At 40.5% G+C, this 23,796-nt stretch overlaps 1 protein-coding gene across 1 annotated transcript in view; it reads right to left on the reverse strand.

Moving 5' to 3' along the window:
* KIF26B (kinesin family member 26B) overlaps positions 1 to 23,796 on the reverse strand; it is a 289,302-nt gene that overhangs the window by 63,056 nt on the left and 202,450 nt on the right. The gene's annotated exons all lie outside the window — the stretch shown is intronic.

Here is a 23,796-nt window from a genome sequence, read left to right on the forward strand (position 1 = left end):
AGCAACTCGTGTATTTAGAATTACAAAGTACATCATAGTGTTTTAGTGTGGATAATACTCAGGTAAAATGATGAGGTATTACATCACCTTGTCTTACTCTCAATATAAATTGAAAATTAACTTTACCCCAGGGGCCCAATTAAGGGAGCTGAAAGGTAATCTAGACTGCTAAAATACCAGAACTGCTGTAGTTTCTACGAAGCGGTCTGATCAATAAAAGCACATAAAAGCCAGATCTGTAATTTACACCTTTCCAATTCTAATCCAAATGCAGAAAGACGAAGTGCTCTGTTTTAAGTGTCATAAAAGAGTGGTGAAAAGAGCCCTATTTTAACAGTCACATTTTGAAATTATTGTCAAGGGATTGGAATGTAATAAGTGATAAAACATTTGTTAAAACATGTTAACTCACAACTCATTAAATGGCTACATAATAGGATGTTATTCCTAAAATAAAAATATATCTTCACAGATTTAATGAGGTAATACTGCATCACTAGCCCAGTTGGTAAGCAATTTACATATAAGTATGTCCTGGGTTCAGCAGTAGCAGTCATTTTTCTCCTTCTTGGTAGCTGGTGCAGTGTTTTGACTTTCGGCCTGGGAACAGAGCTGATAACAATGATGTTTTGGTTTGGCCAAGGACTTTGTGAACCTCATGCTCTGCCAGGGAGGAGGGGAAGCCAGGAGGAAGCAGAGACAGGACACCTGACCCAAACTGACCAAAGAGGTATTCCATACCACAGCACATCATGGCCAGGATGTAACGGGAGTTAGCGGGAAGGGCTGGGAGACTGCAGGGTTGGAGGAGGTATGGGTCGGTGCTTGGTCAGGCTGGGGGGGGGCGAGTTATCAGTCGGCTGGTGCTGAGGTCTTGTATTCTCTTCCCTTGTTATTTCCTTTATCATTGTTATTGGTGGTAGCAGTAGTGGTTTGTGTTATACCTTAGTTACTAAACTGTTCTTATCTCAGCCCGTGGGAGTTGCATTCTTTTTGATTCTCCTCTGTCCCCCTGGGAGTAGGGGGAGGGAAAGAAGGGGGGGACTGAGTGAACGAGTTGCCTGACTGGGCTTAAACTACGACAAAGTAATACTGATGACGATCAGTCTGGCTTTGGTTCTCCCCATAAATTCACCACCTGCAGACACCAGAGTTCCTGAGCTGCACAGGGCAATCACCTCTCTGCCAGCTCTAGCCATATCTGCATGCACTTTGTCCTAGAGCACACCGGCTTTCACAGCAGCCTCACAAAACTTTTATCTTAATGTCACTTGCACCAAAACCACTTATGGCTCTCATGAAGGTAACCACTAAAGGTCATCTCAGAACAGGGTGGGAGCATGTCTGCTGCTGTAATGGCAGATGCACCCTGGGAAGAGGTTGCAGCCCTAAAAGGTAGACAACGTTGCAATTCCTGTCAGTCCTATTGAGACTGCGGCTCTTTGTATGTAGATGTTATTTCATCCTGGCCTAAGCTTATCCCACATGGAAAAAGTCAGCTCCTTTGAGAGGTAAAATCTAAGCAAATTAATTTTTGACACAACATTTTGAAGACCAGAGATTAATCGGGATTATTCGGTATTTTTGTGATGTCTTCTCTAAACTGCTACTTCTAGTCAAAGTATCAATTTGACTCCATGTATTTTAACCTGGGAAACCAAGCTGTCATTAGATGGTGACATGGCCACAAATCTGTACATGCATGTCATTTCAGCTTTACACAATTAGTTGAGGGAAAGAGGAAAAATACAGCTTGGGTGTGAATGGGCTCTCTTCTCGATTGCTTAGCTGAGCTGCTTATGAAACCCAACCTGTGAATAAAATAAAAGCTAATTCCAGTATTTTTGCCAAAGACATTCTTGTAAGCCCAACCCTACACAGAGCTGATTTCTACAGAGGACAAAGGCAGCCAACACCCCTGGTCAGTCCACATAAACTGGGCAAGGCTTGCGTGTTATTGCAGCCCTAGTTTCCCGGAAGCTCAGAAGGGAGGCACTAGTCAAGCTAGCAGGGAAGGGAGGGCGTACAACACTGTGTATCCTAGAGAAGCAAAACAACAAAGGGCAGTATCAGTCTTGATCTGTTTTTCTATTTTCAAATTTGGACACCTCTGGATTTTTCTACTATGTCCCACATTTTTAAATGGATGCCAAAGTCAAGAGCATGAAACTGATCTGCTGGAAACCAAAATACATGCTATTCTTCAATTACTTTAAATAAAATACTTGCTCTGCTTTAGAAAACTATTTCCCTATAAGTTTATGTATATTTTTGGCTGCTATGAGTACATGTCCTCCAGATCTCTGATCTTTGTGTACAAAGGAGAGTTAATTGAGTAACCTGGGTCTAAGTTTCTTTGGATTTTAGAGAATGGATAGTGCATGAAATTTAACAACCCTTCATATGCATCCAGCCTAAGAGTTCTTTCTGGCCTCCAACTGTATGGGCATTCAGTTTTAACTTCAGCTATACCAGTTTTGTTACAGTATAATATCACTGGTTTGGGTCCTAATCTAAACCTGTTCACGCAAAATCAGATTAATACCTGTCACTTCTCACTGAAGGAATACTGCAAATCCTCCTAACTTCCAACAGCTTTACTGATAGAAGCTGAGGCATCAGGTTTCTCTTTCCCTGGAGTAACAGACAAATTTAACTGAAATCTTAAAAATTTACTAGCATCAGATAAACTGAATGAACCACTATAAAAAAAAGAGCTCAACTCAGAAGTCCCAGGAGTTGTCCAACAGCATACATTTTCTGACCATTTGGCTCCTCAGTTCTGGCAAATACAGACATACCTCAAGAAAAACACTGCTACTGCTGTGAACCGTTGTATTTCCTGTGCACTGGGGATTTTTGTTTGGAGAGTTAATGGATCACAGAATTATAGAATCACTTAGGTTGGAAAAGACCTATAAGATTGTTTAGTCTAACCCTTAACCTAACACCAAGTCTACCATCAAACTGCGTCCCTAAGCATCACATTAACATAAAATCATTTAGGTTGGAAAAAAACATGTTTGTGTGTGTTAGGGCAGAGGAGTATCACATTGATTACATGTGGGTATCCTGAAAACTGGACCACTTTTCTTCCTGAAGCTGGTTTGTAGCTGGCATGAAGATGTCTGTGCACATTGGCACATCTTATCATGGGTAATCCCTCTCACCTCCATTTAGAACAGACTGCAGGAGATGTCTCCGTTCAAGCCAGTTGTCTGACCCCTTTGTAGACAGTAGACAGAAACAGGCATTTCTAGACTTAAGTAATGTGGTCTCTTTTATAGACTTGCCTTACAGATAAGATGAATTTCACTCCCCAAATGTTTCTTGCTATCTCTATACCACCATAGGCATATTAAATTATTATCTGAGATGTAGGTGCCTACATTGTAGGTTGTCTAAAGTAATTTTTTTTGCTGTAAGCATCATAAAGATGCTTTTCCTTGGCCAGTCTCTGGCCCAAATTCTGTAGCACATACAAAGCTGTGTGACTCTCTTTAACAAAAATCACATGCAAGCAAAAATAAGGATGGGCTCATGAGGGTAATGGACAGTGAACATAAGCAGTTGCAATAGATTATTTGAACTCATCTGGTAATTTGTAGACCCTAGAGTATTCTTCCAAGCCAGTTTCACATCAGTGTAACTCTTTCAAATTACTCCTGATTTACATCACATTAATTGAGAAGACAATTAGATCCTGACTGTGCAAAATATATGCCTACTATATGCCATGGGACCTGTGACTATAGCAAAATCCAACAAGCAGGTAAGATACAGGCAAACTTCAGCCCTGAGAAACACATACTGAGATTCAGAACTGCATACATAACTGTGGTACAATAAGCTAGGCAGACCAAAACAGATTTTAACATGTCTGAACCATATGTATCTTCTGAGGAGAGAGGCAGGCTTGTGTCTGGAAATCAGGCTAAGACTGGGGAGCTAGGATGCCTCCTAACGGCTGTGCCTCAGACGCAGTTCAATTGTGAACTAATGATGCAATCTCTGTTTCACACTCCCCACCTGTACAATGGACTGAGTCCTAGCTTACTTCACTGCAAGGCATACTGATACATTCAGTCATTACCAGGCCTCAAAGGACTGGCAGTTCCATTAGATAGGCACTCCATTATTAAACATTATTATGTTTGTAACTGAAACCCAAGAATTCATGCAAAGCATTTCCCAACAGTGGTTATGGCAAGAGTAAATCAGCTAAGATACAGCAGTAGAAATGGTGGGAGACCATGGCCTCCTGCTCTGCTGTTTCACAGTCCTTCACACAATTTACAGCTGGGGGTAACTCAGTCTGCAGTGGCCCCTGCAAATCCATGGCATGGGGGAGGCAGCATAAGGATGGGAGAAAGTAACTCAGCCAGCTATGGGGATAGCACAGGAACTTAATGGACTTAAAAGACTTCAGTTCAATTCAATTTAAGGAACAGACAGGCTGAAGATCACAGTGCTGCTCTGGGGAAGGCAGAAATACAGTGCAGTTAATTTGAAACTAAGTGAACAGTGAAGTTTAAGAACTGTAATACTTTATGCTTGCAATTTATATTTAAATAAACTGGAAATTGAACTTCTCCTTAAAAAGAAGAAAGCAGGTTTTCTGCTTCACTTCCTAGGTGTCATTATTCCTTTACTCCAATGCTACAGTTTCCCACTAATCTCTTGTAATTGAAGCATTTAAGAGATACCACTTGAGATTAATGGGACCACTCAGTCTGCCAGAAATTCTTATTTGGATTCCAGTGACCAGGTCTTGGCAGCGCTGAGCCTTAGCCGCACCTCTGATTGTTTCTATGGAAAACACGAAAGCAGTCTCTCGAGACATGCACTGCTGGTAAAACAAACAACCTGGGCCTAATTTTGATCTAATTTTACACTCATGCAAATCTGACTGAACTCAGCAAGAAGTACCCTACCTTAAGAGTGGAGAGAGGGAATAAAAGAAAAGGTCACTTGCTCTGCATCATTATTGTGCCTTTTCTAGGATATAACTTCACCACTTCATTCTGCTCATGCTGGAAGCATTTTTAATGCGTTTTCTGCCATGAGTTCAAGGATTTCATTTGTAACTATTCAATCAAAAAGGAGCCCCATTTATTTCTCTGGATTTCAGTTCCTGATTACAAAGACTTGTTCTGGTTTTGAATGCACTCCACAGTCACTGAATTCCACAACATTATTCCGATATGCAATGCCACAAATGAAAGCAGAATCAAAACTGTACTGTTCTGATGTCCTCAACAGAGTTTCTTTGTATTTTTGCATATGTATTAATTTTATATGTGTGTGCATTTAAGTTATATATAGTTTTTTTTAAAAGCATATAAATTGTCTGAATATATATATATAAAAGATTAATACATATGCATTTCTTTATAAATTTCTCTCTAAATGATAATTATTGACATTGAAGAGTTCCTTCATGGGCACCATTCATTATCATCAAGGGAAGATACAGGGGAATTGCTGTACTATCACTATGCTTCTGTACTGTAAAAGTAAGCACAGAGCTTTTAATCAGCTCTGTCACAATTTCAGCTGCCTGAATCATGTTCCTTTGCCTTTTCCTTTTTTACCTAGTGCATCCCTATATATACATCAACTATTTCTTGAAGAGGGAATTTGCTAATTGCAGGATTATCCTCAGCTAAAGTCAATTTGTGACCTACCATGGACCTTTTGTTATGTTCTTGCTCTGTGGAGAAGGGCAAAGGTTCAGTGCACTCTGCAAAGTAAACCTGGTGCCATAGGAAAAATACAGGCACCAGCCACTGACACTCCCACGTCTCCTGTGCCACAGGGCTCTGTCTGGAGGACCTGCAGTGAAATGAGCATGGAAGGTGGGAGAGGTAAGCTGTGTCAAACACATATCAAGCATGAATAACCACTGGGTCTGGAATAAGGCAACACAAGCAATCAGAGATCGACACGGAGGATATTATTGCTTCCTTCTACTCTTGCCTTTAAGATTTCATTTGGGGTTCATTTATCTAATTACTGCAGGGACGGGGCTAGACAGCTGTTGCTTTAGGCGCTGTGCTTGCCTTTATGAGCTGCTTTTCTCATCAATCATTTGAGCAGCTTCTGCTAGACGTTTGCTGGGTAGTGGTGGGAGGCAGAACCTGCAGTGACAGGCAAGACAGGCCAGCCGGGGCCATTGAGCTGTATTAGCACTCCATCAATGTAATGGCAATCACTGGCTGCAGGAACAGCCTTATCGGAGGTTAATGAAGAGTGGGTTTTGTAATTTCTCACTGTTACAGGTGTAAATAATGGTGGCAGGCATGCATGTTTGCTGTAGCCAGACACAAAAACTACAGTACAAGAAAACTCACAACACCCCAAACACTTACGCACATGCATGCTTTTGCATAATGGATGTAAAGCCAGAGGCATTTCTATAGTGTCCTTCTATGGAAGCAGTCCGTTAAACCTTTTAAGGGATTTTTCTTAGAGATCATGAGACAATTAACTGATCATGCTAACATGAAATCTAAAAGGTCAAGATAAATAGACTGAGCCATAATGAGACAAATACAGAATTATATGGGTGACATTGTTTTAATGAAGTCTCCTGGTCACATTTGGGGAAAAACAAAATCAAAACAAAATGAAAAACACAAACAAGCAAACAGAAAACCCAGAAACAAAAACCAAAAACAAATTCAGGCAAATTCCGCCAGTACAAACTGCTACGGAAGCATGTGTAAACAGGCCTCATTGTCACCTCTATTTCCATAAAGGTAGCTCTTGCAGGCTTCAGTGCTTCCCTTTAGCACAAATTAGAAAACCTCACCACTCTTGCTCTTTGTGGAAATGGCTGTTACTGCTACTACTGCTTTGGAAAAGCCATGAAAACAACTGAAAAAGCAACCCCGTTAGGGCTTGCAAGTCTCCTCTTTAGGACTGTCCATCTGTTTCTTTCTTGTGTAATTGCTAAAACTTTACTGGCTCATCAACCCCATCCTGTAGAGCAGTTAAACTAATTTGCACTTGCAGCAGCAATGGGAAATAATTTATTAAAATAACTTGCCCTTCTCACGATTGTACAATTTTCAATTGGATTATGTAACTTTATTAATAAATTCAGTAAAATTTGGTGTGAAACACGCTCAGATCACAGTGCATGGCTCAGTGACCTATTGTCTTGTTTATGTCAGCAGTTAACTGAGTTTTGCCACTGTAGTTTGGTACTGTCGAAAGACAGTGCTGCGCACAGATGCTGTCTGAAACTAGCGAGTACATCAGCCCAGTCACTCAGCTGTGCCATTGCTACTTCAGCATTTCCTAGATTAACACAGAGGATTGCAACTTTCTTCTGATCTTTAAAAAATAAATTAAACAAACAGACATGAGAATCATCCCATCATAGAAACAGTATTTCCCTAAGCTTCCCCACATGTGACAGACACCCTGTGTGTTCATGGTTTTCTTTTTGCTTCCTTCTGATCTCTTTGATGGAAGTCTGCATTTCAGACCTCCATAGCTGGGGAAGATTGTGTGTTGCCTCAATCAGGAGGAGGATTTTTCCCAGCTTCTGACACTTTCCACATGCGTACACATGGATCCACAAAAGTGTACCTGCATCTATGATGGGGCCAACAACCTAACTCAGCTCATGTATGAGGATGAAATTTCAGATTTTTGTTGGGGTTTTTTTAGACTATCTTTTAATATCACTGTTGGTGGCATTTTCATAAGGACAAAACAAACTAAAACAGCCTTCAACAATCCCAAAATGACCAACATGGCATCAACTGGCAAATCTTCCCTGCAGTGGATCAGCAGGTACGTAAGCATGCACCTCCTAGTACAGTCAGCAGATGCCTTACTTAAGGCTCTAACACTGCTGCAAAATTTGCTCTGCTTCTCTCACTTTGGTAAGAATTTGTTTTTCTGTGTCCTTGTGAGTAGCAAGTGTAGTTGGCTGCCATGAATTTCAAACTCTTCTCATTTCCATGGTGTCATGTCTCTTTACCTTTCAAAATCAAACAGATAAATTGCTTCGCTTCAATGACCTTTTAGAGTATTTCCTCCCTTCCCTTTTTCTACAGAATACAACTTCTTCAAAAGGGTCTTCAGATAGAAAGTATCTAACTAGTCAATTAAACAATGCAAAAATTGTTCCCTGGCATAAAATGGCCAGTATTATTCCCTGTAATTCTCTTCCTCTGCTACGATGTGGCCATATTCAGTAGTCTGCCAGGATGTTCCCTTGCCCATGATAATTTAATTGTTTAAGAGAGCAGGCTAGTGGTCCAACACCATGCCAGGGACCTTGTTAACAATGCAGGAATATGGATGATTGAGTGCCAGTGCCCAAGGACATTGCCTGCTCCTGTTTAATTTACTTTATAGTCTGAGCTGGTTTTAGTTGGGATAGTTAATTTTCTTCATAGCAGCTTCTATGGTGCTACGGGTTTGGATTTGTGATGAAAACAGTGTTGATGACACAGGGATGTTTTAGTTACTGCTCAGCAGCACTCACACAAGGCCTTTCCTACTCCTCACCCCCAACCCACCAGCAAGTAGGCTGGGAGTGCACAAGAAGCTGGGAAGGGACATAGCCAGGACAGCTTGCCCCAACTGACCACAGGGATATCCCATACCAGATGACACCATGCTCAGCAATAAAAGCTGGAGAAAGAAGGAGAAAGCAGGGAATGTTTGGAGTTACGGCATTTGTCTACCCAAGTAACTATTATATATGATGGAGCCTGGCTTTCCTAGAGATAACTAAATATATGCCTACTGATGGGAAGTGGTAGATTAATTCCTTATTTTGCTTTGCTTGTGCATACAGCTTTTGCTCTTTCTAGTAAAGTGTTTTTATCTCAGCCCATGAGTTTTCACTTTTACTCTTCTAATTCTCTCACAAATTTCACTGGGAGGGAGTGAACAAGTGGCTCTGTGGGGCTGAGCTGCCAGCCAGGATTAAAGCACAGCATAGTCTCAGCCACAGAATATTGCACAGCTTAGGCATGTTTTCCTATTTGTAAGTTAAATACAAGGAACTCAGCTGCTGCAGAAATGGTCTCCTAGTCATGTGATATACCATATGTTGCTCTGTTCTACTCCAACCTGGCTTGACATCTACAGCTCCTACAGGCAGACCAGCCAAACCCATCAGACGCATCTGTGGCACCAGAAAGGCAAGCCTCCCTACAGGAATTTCTCTGCTCTTGTGACTGATGACAAGGCTGCTGACATTCTTGCTGCCTACGCAGGATTGCCATCAGCCATGGGGCAGGAGAGAGGCAGCAGTGGTGAGTCACTTGGCTCGCTCTCATAGGCCATGCTCATACCCTGCTCCAGTGCAGAAAGACTGAAGACTTTGCTTCACTTGACAGAACTGCCTTTGCTCCCACGGGGACTGGTGTTGATAGAAAGCAATAGCAATATCAAGAGTAGCAATACCTCAAGCACGTGCATTGATAATTATGTCTGCTATATTACCTCTAAGAGCCCAAGTTTCTTTTTTTGTGAAGCTGTGCAAAAGTTGCATAGGATGAAGCTTGGTAAGTTTAAGCAGGTGGGTCATCTCATCCCTAATTAGAGAAAGGGTGGCACCGAGGGCTTCGCATTATACATGCTCAGGAGAACAGGAATTCCCAAGTGAACAAGGCTCGCTTCTTGTCTGTGGAAACAAGAATTTCTACGGAAAGAATGCAGATAGAAGACAAAGTTTCCCTTACTTATGTCTTTGAGATGTCTCTTCAGTGCTAGAGAAACAAAGGATATGCAGGTATTGCGCAGAAGATGTAAAATCACAATTGTGAGCTTTTTCCATTATTTATAAAGATGATCTCCATGACTGCATACAAAAGATTCCGTAGTCTGCACATAACAGTGTATGGCACAGCACCATAAATAACAAGTAGCGATTCAATCAGATAAGAAGGATTTACATTATTTAAGCCACCCAGAAGTGACAAATTGCAGTTTAATGCAGATAAGTGTGTAAAAAGATGTGAAGAGCTTTGGAGTGGCGGCTGGTAATGACAGCAGGTAAATAAAAGGGAAGGTTCATGCTACTGACTAGGAAAAAAATTGTGAATTTATGGGGAGAAAAAGAATCCCAAAGAAAGCAAGGGTCTACATTGCTAGAGTCTATATAAATGGAAGGAGGTACAATTAGCACATTAGGCACTGTAAGTGAGATATCTAATAAGTGCTTGGGTATTCAGAGGAGAAATTCAGTCTCCAGAAGGAAGTATAACCAGCCTCTGGTGCCATATGATGCATGAAACAATCAGCAGAAGCCTCAAGGATTAGAGCTAGATGCTTTAGTGAGACTTAATATATAATAAGGTCACTGAATTCAGCAATAATTCCTTATTTACCTGAAAGTATACGAGATGAGAATTTGATCGTAGTTAGGAACAACCACTTTAATTTAACAAAATTAAACTTAAGAGAGGAAATTATAAAACTTGGATTCAGCAATTATATGATTTATATTGTTAGTGAGCCTTTCACCTGAAGATCCTACAGGGCTTTGCAAAGGTTTCTGACAGAATGAAGACATATATTTACAATTATGCTCATTTTTCAACTGCAGAAGTAAAGCATAAGGCTAAATTAATAATCTAAGATCCCAGAAAAGGCTTGCTTTACCTAAACATACTGCCTGAACTCTTATCCCATAACTGTAGGCTATAATGTTTACAAGGACATAAACCTGATATTAAATGTACTTTTTCTTTCATGTTGTATCTTATTTAATAGGATGCTGCATGCTTCTGTCTTTGGCAGTCATACAGGGAGGCCCGGTAACTACAGAGACCAAGAAGCCAGTCACTTAGAATTAATGAGATTCATTTGTAACGCTATATATTATCTCTAACTAAAAATGCATTTGTTGAGCCTTAACAAATCCGTGCAACAGATTTTTATGGTGGGCTTGATTCTACATGCCTGTGAAACAAACAGGATTATTTATTGTGCCTAGGACAAGTGAAGAGAAGACAAGGCCATTCAAGATTCATAGAATCACAGAATCATAGACTGGTTAGAGTCGAAAGGGACCTTAAAGATCATCTTGCCCCAAACCCCCTACCACAAGCAGGGACACCTTCCACTAGATCAGGTTGCTCAAAGCCCACTCATTCCAGGTTCACCTAACTCCATTAATATCCAATCTCCAACAGGGACCCAGCAGTCTCCCCTAAGAGCCTCCCACGGTGGTGGGCTGCACTGGCATCCCACTGATCCCCTCCAAGCTGTGGTTTGTCAATACCTGCATAGCTCACGTGCCACTTGCATCCTACCAAGTCACAAACTGGGGGGAACTTATACTATCAGGAGAGAGCCACAGACTCAGATGAGTCACCCTGTAGCCTGAAGCAAACGTACAGTGTACTGGGGACATTATTGGGCTTAGACATGTTTATGGTGCCATTTGTGGGATGTTGTCACTCCTTTTGGGGGTGGGAAGAGGTCTCCACTGGGTATACAGAGTACATGAAGCTGCCTCTCCCTGCTCTTCCAGAACCTCTTGCTGAGTCTCTGGTTGCTTGTTCTGCCACAGATTTTCAGGGGAAACTGCTTTCTGACCAGTAGTGAACATCATGTTGGGATTTTCAGTAGCTTGAAGGTGCTACAGCCTGACTCTTACCCCTGAAGGACAGTAAATCCAAGGAAGTCATGCGCCTCAGCAGATTGTTCCTGAAATCTGGAGATCAGCAAACACAGCCTCTGGTGGTGAAAGGATGGCCATACTTGGAAAAATACAATGACATATTAGCTATGTCCACACTTCTGGTGCAAATGATCTCTGTGTGGTACTTGGTAGCATTGGTCCCTAGTCATGCATCTGACTCCAGGTACAGTGCAGCTCATCTCCACTGCATACTGTGTTTCCATGGGAAAAAATCCAGGCATGTAAGCAAGGAGAACGGTATGGTACGTTTAGCAGTGCCCCTGGTCTGTCTGATCACAGAACCAAGATATCAGGACTGTCATGCTTTCTTGTGTTTTCTGTACTGAATATAGCTAGCTAAATGACAGAAGAAAATCATATCGAATCAGAGAGAGAGAGACAAACAAAAAAGACAGAAAAAACCTAAACAGGAGCCCCCAGGTGAGAACTATATGGAAACAGTACTTTGACAAATGAAACTTGCCTTGTATACCAGGGAGCCACTGACTTCTTTTACCCTCAGCTGTAGTATACAGGATAACATTGCTACTGAAACCCTTCCTTGACAAATGCAACTCTATAGCAATGAGAAACAGCCAGGAAAGTGTCCATATGCCCAGTGACCCCTACCACTAATGATTTTATCCACTGCTTGCTGCCTTGTTAAACGCTGCAATAAATAACAGCAGTGTTTGTGAATAGACCAGGTAACTAATGGCTTGCCCTAGAATGAATATCCAGCAGTTGTTAGTAGTCTTCGTACATACCCTCAGCTGTAATTCTGCAATCTTAATTCAGGCAAAATTTTCATCGCTTTCAACCTCAACTGCCATTTCCTGATTTTTGAGAGCTTAACCATGCAACCTTAATTCTTTTAACATTGCTGTTCATCAACAGAATAATTCATTATGTTGTGTGTAGCTTAGGGACTGTGTAATTCTTCTAGCAAGTAGCAGCCTTTAATAAATGGCACCTGATCAATAATGCAGAATACAACATTTGAGAATAAATAAAAAGCCTTTTTTGTGAGGGGTGTCTGCAGGAAATGTCAAAACCATTTATCAAGGATCCAGGCTGATAGCCTGCAGCTGCTGTCCACAAGAACTATAAAAACGAACTTTGCTGAGTCCTGCAAATATCTTTTATGTATTGAGTATAGTTAGCTTTTTCCATGGCCAAAACACAAAATAAGAACTTAGTGAGTATGAATGAAATGCTCATTACCAGAGTTTTTCAAGTAAATCTTTGCCATAATAGCACTTTGTCCCTAAACTTCTAGTTATACAGGATTATTTTATCTTGTTTTCCAGGTGCACCTTTAAAACAATCCTTACTGTAACTCCAGATGTGCTGAGCTGCTTAATACAAATGCATTTGTATTAGGTTTCAAAGCCTCAGATTAACAAGGCAATTGGACAAACATCACAAACCAAGACAATGGTAAGCACTTTACCTCTTCCTGATCTAGGTAAAGCACATATCAAAGGAGCAAGTAGTTTTGATTGTTTTGGAAAGCTTTTTTACATTTCTTAGTAAGTGATATAACAGAAGAGCACAGGGCAACTCTTATCTCCTTTGCTGATAATTCACATCCAGTGATAAACAGAGTAGCAATACTTAAGAGCCATAATGACCCCTTGAGAAATATGAGCAAGATGATGAAAAAAGAGGTTTAATGAAGTTTGCTTTAGTCCAGCATGGCTTAAAAAACCTCATTTTAAGTGCCAAAGTGATCCTTTCATGTAAAATCCTAAATCCAGTGTAATCAGTTTTCTAGGCATATTATTTAAACAGCTAAGAATAATCTCATCCTGGACTCCAAGCAAAGCTTCTCCCATTGCACCTATCACCAGGATGGGAACTGAAGCAGCCATGTAAACTTATTTTCTAAAGATCAAGCTATTGATCACTTAGGAGCTACTCAAGAAGGTTTCACCTTTAGCTAGCCTGAACTACACTGATAATTTGATTTCTTTCTTTCCTGATGCAAGCAGAAAAAGTCAATCTGGTGGTGGCTAAGAACAAGTGGAGGACCTTGAAAGGTTCGCAGGCAACAATTCTCCAGCTCCATCCTCTCTCTCTGAGAGGTGGGTGACACTGCTGACTGCTTCGTCTCCTCTAAAATCTTACGATTTCCATTTTGGTTACAATGATGTAACCATGTGTCAACAATCAGATCCAGCATTCTCAAAACTGAGATCTCACAGCAAAGGTCTTTGTGCCTTTTCTGGGGTAACAATTCCTGCAGAGACGCTACATTTCTGTTATCACTACTGGAGATATCCTAGCTATTACACAAATTAATCTGTTTCTAAATCCATCTCTCTTTAAAGGTGCTTTTTCACCTACTATGAAAATTTCTATGGTAACACTGCTGTCATTGGTGGCATTGCATGCCAGACAATGGCCATGAAAGTAGCAGTCTGTGCACAGGTTTCACAAATGATTGAAGCAACTAGCCTTCTCTTGAGCAATAAAGGGATCTTTCATTTTAAGATAATTCATCCTCCATGCTTGTCACTACGGTAGCTTAGTGTCAGGGAAAAAAATGGTCTTTGATGCCTTGAAACATTTTGTCACTCATCACAAAATAGAAAGATTAATGAAAGAATAAAAGGGGGACAGGTTTGAGGTTGTTATTTTTTTTAAGATGCATCTTCCCACAGTAGATTAGAACATAAGCAGAACAAATAAGCAAGGTAAAATATATTTTATCAGAATGATAAAAGAGAGAAGATAACACAACAAATAACACTTACAGAGTGATTTTTAATGTGCAGCACAGAATGAAGCTTGATGAAATATTCAAACTTCAAACCTAAACGTGATTCTAAATCAGCACTGTGTGGTAGGGAAGGAGACCACTCTACTGCCTGTCTTTCTGGTGAAGGATGGTTTTATACCACAAAACTGAAAAAGGCATGTCTTGAAGTAAGTAGGACTGCTTGAGTACAGACTGATTATATACATCAGTATGACATATGAGAAAGCACATAAACCGTGTAGCCGAGGTGGACCAGAATCCAAATGAGAGTCATGCCAACCACAACAATATTCAGATTTTCACTGGTGAAGCCAAAGCCCTAACTTGGATCAACTTAATTTTTCCTCACATTTTTCAGTACATAAAATCTTTCCAAACAATTCCTGGAATTGACAGTACCACATTTAGACAGAATAGACCATAAATCTGTCTGTCTGGGAAACCTCACGTACAGTCACATGCATTATGCCAACTATTATGGTGAAAAATTACCAATGCGGGCTTTTAATTGCACTTCTAAAGCTGCCTTTATTGCTTGTTGTCCAGTACTGTAGCTGTACATTAACTCTTCATTTTTTTAAGGACTGTCCTCACAGCAACACTCATTGTGAGCGCTGCAAACCATGCACCTCTGTGCTTACCCCTTTAACAGCCAAGTATCTTTCATTGTTACGCAGTATTTTTGCTAGACAGGAAAAAAATGGGGATAAAGACCTTACTCTGGACAGTGTGCATCTCAACATTGGATATATTTACATCTGGCTTTTGATTCAGATTATTCAGTAACAGAAAGTCTAATAAAAGGTAATACATCATAGTTCACACACAACTTTTTCTATACCACTCTTACTGTATTTGTGTTAAATGCTGCACATCTTACCCTACTGAATGTGAATGTGCATTAGCTAATATTCAATGCAAGTTTTGGTAAGGTGAATATTGCATATGAACTCACCAAAGTAAAGGAAATTCATTCTATCATGAATTTGTGCCAAATCTCTTGATAATATTTTAATTAAGCTATTACAGTCCATCATGTCAAAACTTAAAACACAGATTATATAAAACTGCATTATGGAACTTATACAGCTCTGATTCATGGCCTGGTAGGCTGCTGTCCTGGGTTTCTGCTGGGATAGAGCTCAGTTTCTTCCTAGTAGCTGTTGTGTGCTGCATTTTGGCTTTAGTCTGAGAACAATGCTGATAAAACACCAACATTTTAGTAGTTGCTAAGTAGCGCTTATCCTGATCAAGCACTTTTCAGTTATGCTCTGCCAGTGAGGAGGGGCATGGGAACCCAGGAAGAAGCAGAGACAGGACACTTGACCCAAACTAGCCAAAGGAGTATTCCATACCACAGCATGTCATGCCTATTATATAAACTGGGGAGAGTCATCCAGGAGCCATGGATCACTGCTTGGGCATAAGCTGGGCATCCGTCAGCAGGTGGTAAGCAATTGTATTGTGCATCACTTGTGTTTCTTGGGTTTTCTTCTTCTCTATCCCTCTTCTTTTCATTACTATTATTAGTATTATTATACCTTTTTTCAACTATTAAACTATTCTTATCTCAAACCATGGGTTTTACCTTTTTCCAATTCTCTTCCATACCCCGATGTGTGGGAAGTCAGCAAGCAGCTTCATAGTACTTAGGTGCCAGCTGGGGCTAAACCACGACAGCTGTAAAATGAATCCAACCTATAAATTCACACCAAGGGCTTTCCTAAAAGGTGAATTATTGACTTGACAGATCATAATATCTCTTTCCAAACTATTCTGGTCTATGATTCAAATCTTTTCTGTATAGCTCACTGACATGCACAGTAAATCTAATTTACTATGTCTCTTACTGCACAAATATCCACAGACTACACCATCCTCTGAAATGTATTCTGAAATATTGCAAGTGACCATAGATGGACAAAAGCATGAGGAATAAAATGTCATTAATCTATAATAATTTCCAGCTAAGAGTAACACAGAATCCCTCCTACTATCTCACCTGGCAGAAAAGTTTCAAGGTACACCTTTACAAGGTAGACTGATTCCTGAATATGTTATTTGGAATATGCTTTATGCATCAGCTACCTTGGTTCTTTAGCAATTTCCATAAGAAAAAGGTGGTTTATTTGCTGTTTCAGGATGCCATTATTTTCTACAGCCCTAACAAAGGAAATTTCTAATACCTAGCAGATTATATCTAGACTACTACATTAACATGAGCCTCAAAAAAACACTTGAACCCAAAACTTCTTATCTGGATATATTTTAATCACCTTTAATTACCTCTGAAGACTGAAGCAAACCTCAGTTTATCAGCTGAGGAAATCTTAGACACTGTAAGCAAAGAAGGCATTATGGATCCTCAGACTCTATACACTATACAGATCAATCTACTCAGTTCTGGCAACTGACACTCACTGTTGCAAATATCCACAAAAGGCATTAAAATGTATTCCCGTTGCCCCCAAAGGCCTGTCTTGCTGAACTTCTGCAATGCAGCATTTATTTCCCTGAAGTTAAAATTCCAAACTCATTGCCAGTCCATCTTCTTCAAAATGCCTTCTTTTTTCCCTTGGGAAGAGAAACACTCTCACTTACCTTCTACTACATCTTTAAAGGTCCAGTACTAAGAATTTCTATTTTGTCAGGACAGAAACTTTGATATTTCAAATCATTATTTTGTTTTGAATAGAAATAAAATTATGCAAAGCAAATATTCTGAGAAATACTGAAATTATTTGGAATTAATTTTAAAAGTCTGTGTTGGTAAAACAACGAGCTTTCCTCTCGCTGATTTTAAAAATACTTTGAAATGTAGTTCATATGATGCATTATATAAACAGTAAGTAATTTTGTAATTAAACACTCTGTACCTTATGAGTATTGTCAACCCAAATTTGTTTGGGGAGGTGAGGATGGGAGGACCACAAACGGACAAAACCCAAACCAAACAAAAAACTATTAAAAAGACATTTGCTATCTTTAACTCAATTGCTAGTACAACTTTTAATCAATTCCATCAGTGTCTGAATAATTCAATTAAATGAATATTGGGAGCTAGAATGACCTGACAGGAAGCAGCTGTCCTGAAATATAGGTATTAATACAAAAAATTACATTAGATAATGAAGTTGTTGCTTTAGTGGAACTAGATCTACTAACTGGGCATGAATTAAACACATACTGAAAGAGTTAAGAAAATCCAAGTAGAAAAAATATTTGGTTTTTAAAACCTTTACATTAGACTCCAGAAAATTGAAGAAAATAAGACTGAGCAGATTGATATCTAGAAAGAGTTCTGGTCACATAATTGTATTCTCTTTCTGAGGTAGTGCAATAAATATTTTGTAGCGCTAATCTGCACTTCGTTACTGTCTTAAGAGTGGGAGGAGGGAAAGGTTAAAAAAAAAAAAAGGTACCCCCAAAATCCAGCCTAAAAGCCAACACTGTTTTGTGTAGGAAACTCTGAAGTTTCTGTAGGCATACATCACATACTATCCTGACTCTACATCTTCCAGAGACTCTGCAATGGAAAAGCAGGAATGTTTTTTCAGGTATAAACCTAGAAAAGTATGTAGAAATCTGTATCATAAATTCTTTGCAAATAGTTCCTGCGTAACAATAAAAATGTAGAAGAGGAGTACACAGAACTGCTCTAAAGAAAAACGATGGGTAGATACTTAAAATGGTTTAAAAATATTTGTCAATATTTGTGCACAGACAAACCAAAATATACAAGACAAAATTCTGGCCCACAGACTATCCTTCAGACAGATTAGCTAATCATAGGACCTCGACTTGTTTAAGTCAGTTCATCTCCTGAAGATTAACAGGATCTTTTCAGGCTGGAAGGAAAAGATTTCAGTAGAAGGAATGAACTAAAGTTAGAAAAGGTCAGAGTAACCCCAAAAACTGTGTCTCTCACAACAGAGGAAACTATTAAGAACAATAGTCAAACTCTGGAGAGGAGCATATCTGAGGCTGGGGACTGGGGGCTGGACTTAGCTTTTGAGTCTCCTCCACCTCACATAATATAATTTTGTTTAGAAGGTACCTTAAAGATCATCTAGTTCCCACCCAAAGGTGCTCATCCACCACCTTTTTGCTCACAGAGAAAAGTGGCGGCTGGAGACAACCACTGCCCAAGGGCTGAATTTTCCCCCACAGGGCTTGAACGCAGACATGAGATTAGGTTAACTCTGCTGACACTCTTGGTGAAGAGAAGGAAGAAAGACTACTCATGACCAGACACTTAAAACGCTTTCTGCATCAGCATGGCCAGTAATGTCATTCCCCCAAATGAGGTATCATCCTTACGCTGAGGTTCAGCTACCCTCCATACACTGGGAACTTTACAGTTGAGATACTGGGGACTACAGTAAGGAAAAAGTTTATAAATGACAGGAACATGAAGCTGGCTTTTCTAGCTCTAACATCCTATGATAAATACTTAAAAAAAAAAACAACAAACAACTTTGAATTCTCAAGCAGGGAAGTAACTTTAATAATGATAACACCAAGCATTTCCCTTCAATCTGCAGTACTTACTCCTACATAAAGCTATTAAGATAAACACTATAACTGTTTCTTAGTGTCTGACTGACAGCGTGACCTTAGCAGGATTTTTTTTCTCCAGTCATGGTCCCAAGGGGATGCTTCAAATAATCAAATCCTACCACACTGTGACACCTAATTGTCCACAGGGGTGAGGGAAGAATCCTTCTCCTTTTCCACAGCCAGTGTTGCTGCACAGTTTGCAACTTAGTTTAAGATGTCCTTTAACTCACCATGCACTGGCCTTTGGTACAGGCATCAGGAGACTGGACTCTATAGACTGCTGACCTAATCCTTGCCAAATGCATGCAGGTGTATGCATGAGTTTGTATGTATCTGTTTGATATCTTTGTATCTCCGCACCTCTGTTCAATGCCTTCAAGAGCAGGATTTCTCCTCCTTCCCTCTTATTTTATTACACATGACTATACAGCTCAGTTCTCTGGATCTTACTATTGTGACTCATTAGGTATATAATATTAATTACTTTGCAAGATACTCTAGTATCTTGAGGAGAAAAGTCTCTGCCCTCAGCATCTGACAATCAATGAATCCAATGCTTAATCAGGCTAAATACTACTCTCTCCTGATAAAATCTATGGAAATATTTTTTATAAAGCGAGGCACTACTCAACGTAGCCTCAAATTTCAAAATTACTCCTTAAATTAATGAGCGAGTAAGTGTTAAGTAGTCCTAGAACTTGCAGGATCTCACCTTCCTTACAGTACCATTCAGGCACACAGGGGAAGCATAAAGGTGCAGAACTGTAACTGCCTGGAAGTGTCCAAACAAGCATCAAAACTGATGCACAGGATTGGCGGTATTTCTATTCATCTGCCATAGACAGTCTGAAAAATTTTCTTGCTGTTCTCTGTCAGCAGTCTTCATTTCTCACCTGGAAAAGGTCTACTGCTATTTCAATCTTAAGCTTCTTCTGGCCAGAGATGGAAACCTGCCAAAACATGCAGGAGTACTGCGAACGAAGTGTGCTAGAGAGTCTTTTGGGACTACAAACCCATTTTTACACAAGGTCTGAGCAAGGGTGTGAACCTAGATGTCTAGAGGTAGACTATTGCATTAACCTACTGTGCCATTTGTCTGCATTCATAGCAAACTCATGCTGTATTTCATGGACATGGCTTCATTTTCTTCAGCTAGACGGTGATAAAAGAAGTGCTAAAATATTAATTTATAGAGGAAAAAAAAAAAGGAAGTTCCGCATGGAGCCACCTTTTGCACTGACAGAAGATGCATACTCTCCCACTGACACTGCAGGGAACAATCATCAGATGTCAAGGGGGATTTTTAAAAAGCCTTCAGAGACCTAATTAGACTGCCATTGAAGCCAGTGATAAAATTCCTGTTGCCTTTAGAGGAACAGAAACAGAGGTAAGCCCTTGTTGTGCTCTGCCAACGCTTCAGCTCTATCACCCATGAGTTATGCCACAGCTCAGACTGTTTTCTCCCAGTCTTTTGGATCTGGTCCATAACCTGGTCCTGTATGTCATCTGTTTTTTCCAGTCTGACCTAGAAGAGAAGGCTGAAAGAACACTGAACAAACTGAGAGCAAGGATAAAAACCAACAACAACTGCCACTAAAGATGATTTTTTCAGTGCCTGAGGGGAGGAAAATCATCTGAGAGCTGTGATGACTTTTAAAATACTACTCTAAAAAATGTGGAGGTTGTTGACTGAGCACTCTGAGTTTAACACCCGTGTTGTGACCAACTGATAAATATAATTATCCAGTGGATTCATTGCCATGAAATTAAAAAAGAACAGGGTGGGTTTTTGGTTAGTGGGGTTGGTTTTTTTTCCCTCAGTCTCAGCCCATGATAAATTCCTTTTTATTTTACTAGCTCCCTCACATTGTATTAACAGAACTTTATGAAGTGTTTGCCAGGCCAAAGGCTAATCTAATTACAAAGACTTTTCTGAATCAGATCCATTTGTTACAGATTGTTTCAGTGACTTGGCTTCTGTCTGTACATATGTGTGTGTCTACACAAAATAATAAAATCAATGTTCGCTCCCCCCAGCTGTGAGTTTCAACACTTTTTAACACAGTTTTCTCAAAAGGTTCCAACTGTATTTTAAAAAAAGAAGGGGGAGGGGGAAAAAAAAACATAAAGGAAAATTTTGAGAGGTCATTTTTTAGCCTGAGTTCATCTGAGATGACTATTTACACTGCAAAATTGCTGTACATAAATAAATACTTTTCTCCCCAGTAAAGTCTTTTAAAATGTCTGTCTTAAGACAGAGATGCAACTTCCTTTTTTCTCCTCACTCACCCTCCATTCTTTGATTCCCAGCTGCTCAAATCATTACTGTTCTGCAACAGAGCCAAATTCACAACTGATGTAGAAGACTGGTTTATACAGAAAAGGACTGTAAGTGCATGCTTACGTAGTAGAGAGAAAACCCACATGGGTGTAATGTAGCTCTTCAAGGTGTAAAATGTCTGCTGAGGGAGTCAAAAACAGATGTGTGGTTAGGTTCATCATTCTTCTCTTCCAGTGTACAAAACTACATGTGCCGAGTCACATACCAGCCTGCTGTACACACGGGATAGCTGCCTGTCCACTCACGTGGTGCAAGAGCCCCAGAGCTAGTCCATGAAACATGTACTGCTCCAGCTGCACCTCTCTGCCTCCTTGGCGCAGCACTCCTGGCACAGATAGTCAGCACATCAGTCAGCAGGTCAGAAGGAAGGAAGAAGGCTTCACCAGGCTTTAAAACTAGGAAATGCAGTCTTGGCCATAGGGGAGCTTGAGATGATGTTCAGCTGCAGTCTCATATGCATCACACAAGACCCAAAAACATTGCTTAAATCTTAAATCCCATTAAAACTATTTGGCACATCTTTGGTACCGCAACCATGTTAAGGTGCTACCAGACCAGTTGTTGATTCCCCTGAAGTGGGGAAAGTTGACAGAATTGCTAAATAGGGGCAAGCCTGGTTTTCTGGGAAGAACACCAACCTTTGAAGGGTTCAGCTATTCACACACGCTGAAAATCCTAACAGACCCAGATACAAGCTACAAAAGATTCATCTTGTCCTGGGTTCAGCAGCAGCAGTCATTTTTCTCCTTCCTAGTAGCTGGTGCAGTGCTGTGGTTTTGACTTTCAGCCTGGGAACAACGCTGATAACACCGATGTTTTTAGTTGCTGCCCAGTAATGTTTACTCTGATCAAGGACTTTCTGAGTCTCATGCTCTGCCAGGGAGGAGGGGAAGCCAGGAGGAAGCAGAGACAGGACACCTGACCCAAACTAGCCAGAGAGGTATTCCATACCACAGCATGTCATGCCCAGGGTATAGAACTGGGGGCAGTTACCTGGAAGGTCTAGATCACTGCTTGATCGAGCTGGGTATCGGCGGGTGGTGAGCGGTTGTATTCTCTTTCCTTGTTATTTCCCTTATCATTATTATTATTGGTGGTAGCAGTAGTGATTTGTGTTATACCTTAGTTACTGGGCTGTTCTTATCTCAACCTGTGGGAGTTACATTCTTTCAATTCTCCTCCCCATCCCTCCGGTATGCACTTAAACCATGACACATCTTCTCAGGTTCTTGAGAATATATTAGCTATTACCCACTAAACATTTCCCCATCCTCAGCAAGAACTCAGAGGTATTTCACACATCCATGTTGATGGGCCATTTTCTGCTTTGGTATGAGAAAATTTCAGTGAAGCTGCTCAGCCACCAGCCTGCCTGTGTTCCAGCAAAGTAACTTACTACTGCTTCTCCTGTTCAGCCTCTCCTTCTTTCTCTTCCCATCTTTTCCCCCGAGCCCTAATCATTTTGCTGTAAATTTGATGACTAAAAGGGGCAGAAGATAGCAAAGGTGACATTATCAGAAAGTAAACTTGCTACTGGTTGAAGAACATACTGACACTTAGGAAACGGTGCAAGTGCAGAGACTGACAAAGAACCTGCCTTCTACTACATAGCCTTTAATAACTTTCATCTTGTTTTTTGTTAAAATATGAACATGAAACCACTCAGTTCAGATATGTGCTGCCAGCCTGTCTGCCTGTCAGCCTTAGAGAGCAATCCGGTTTCTGTATTTCTCTGCAGCAGCATGACAAAGTCATTAAGCTGCTGAATCCAATATTCATGCAATACCCACAATGGAAGGGGCTCCCAAAGTAGTGCAGGGTATCTTAAAAATCTCTGTTCCCACTGAACAGCCCCAGATGGGATCACTGTGAAAAGGAACGTCATTAATGAAGATAAGGCTGCAGGAGCACACATCACTCCAAAAACCTTCAGGCAAAAGCAATGGCTGCTGGCAGGGCCACAGGAAGCACAGAAGAGCAGCCCTGCGGCTGTTCAGCTCTTGCAACTGAGAGCAAAGGATGATGCAAACACACAAGGAAGGTCAGGAGCTGGCCGGAGCTCCTCACATCATTCCTTTATGAAATGAAGCCCAAAGGGGACTGAGAATGTGATACAGTACCACCCATCTGCAGATTGTCCAGTGTAAAGAAGGGGAAGGAGCAAACTGTCCATCTTGTTTCTGGTAATGTTCAAACTACTACTCATCCAAGCCACAAGGCACATGCATCCAGCCCCAGTGTTCCAGCAAAAAGCCCCTCACAGATGTCCCCAGGCATCATTCAGGTAATAGATTTTTAAGGTTTAATTGACTTTGAACTCTACAAATCTAAAAGAGTTTTCTGAGAAGCCACAGCATACACAGAAGAGAAACCAAAATGTTCTAATTAAAGGCCTTCTCCTGTTATCAGAGGATACTGGATTAGTGTAAACCACATCAGAGGAAACTAGTTAATCCATGTTTGGTTGATTTG

The sequence above is a fragment of the Pezoporus flaviventris genome, unplaced genomic scaffold (genome assembly GCF_033815535.1).
Source record: "Pezoporus flaviventris isolate CSIRO_AGI_PZ_B2104156 unplaced genomic scaffold, CSIRO_AGI_Pfla_v1 ptg000066l, whole genome shotgun sequence".
Taxonomy (NCBI): Eukaryota; Metazoa; Chordata; class Aves; order Psittaciformes; family Psittacidae; genus Pezoporus; species Pezoporus flaviventris.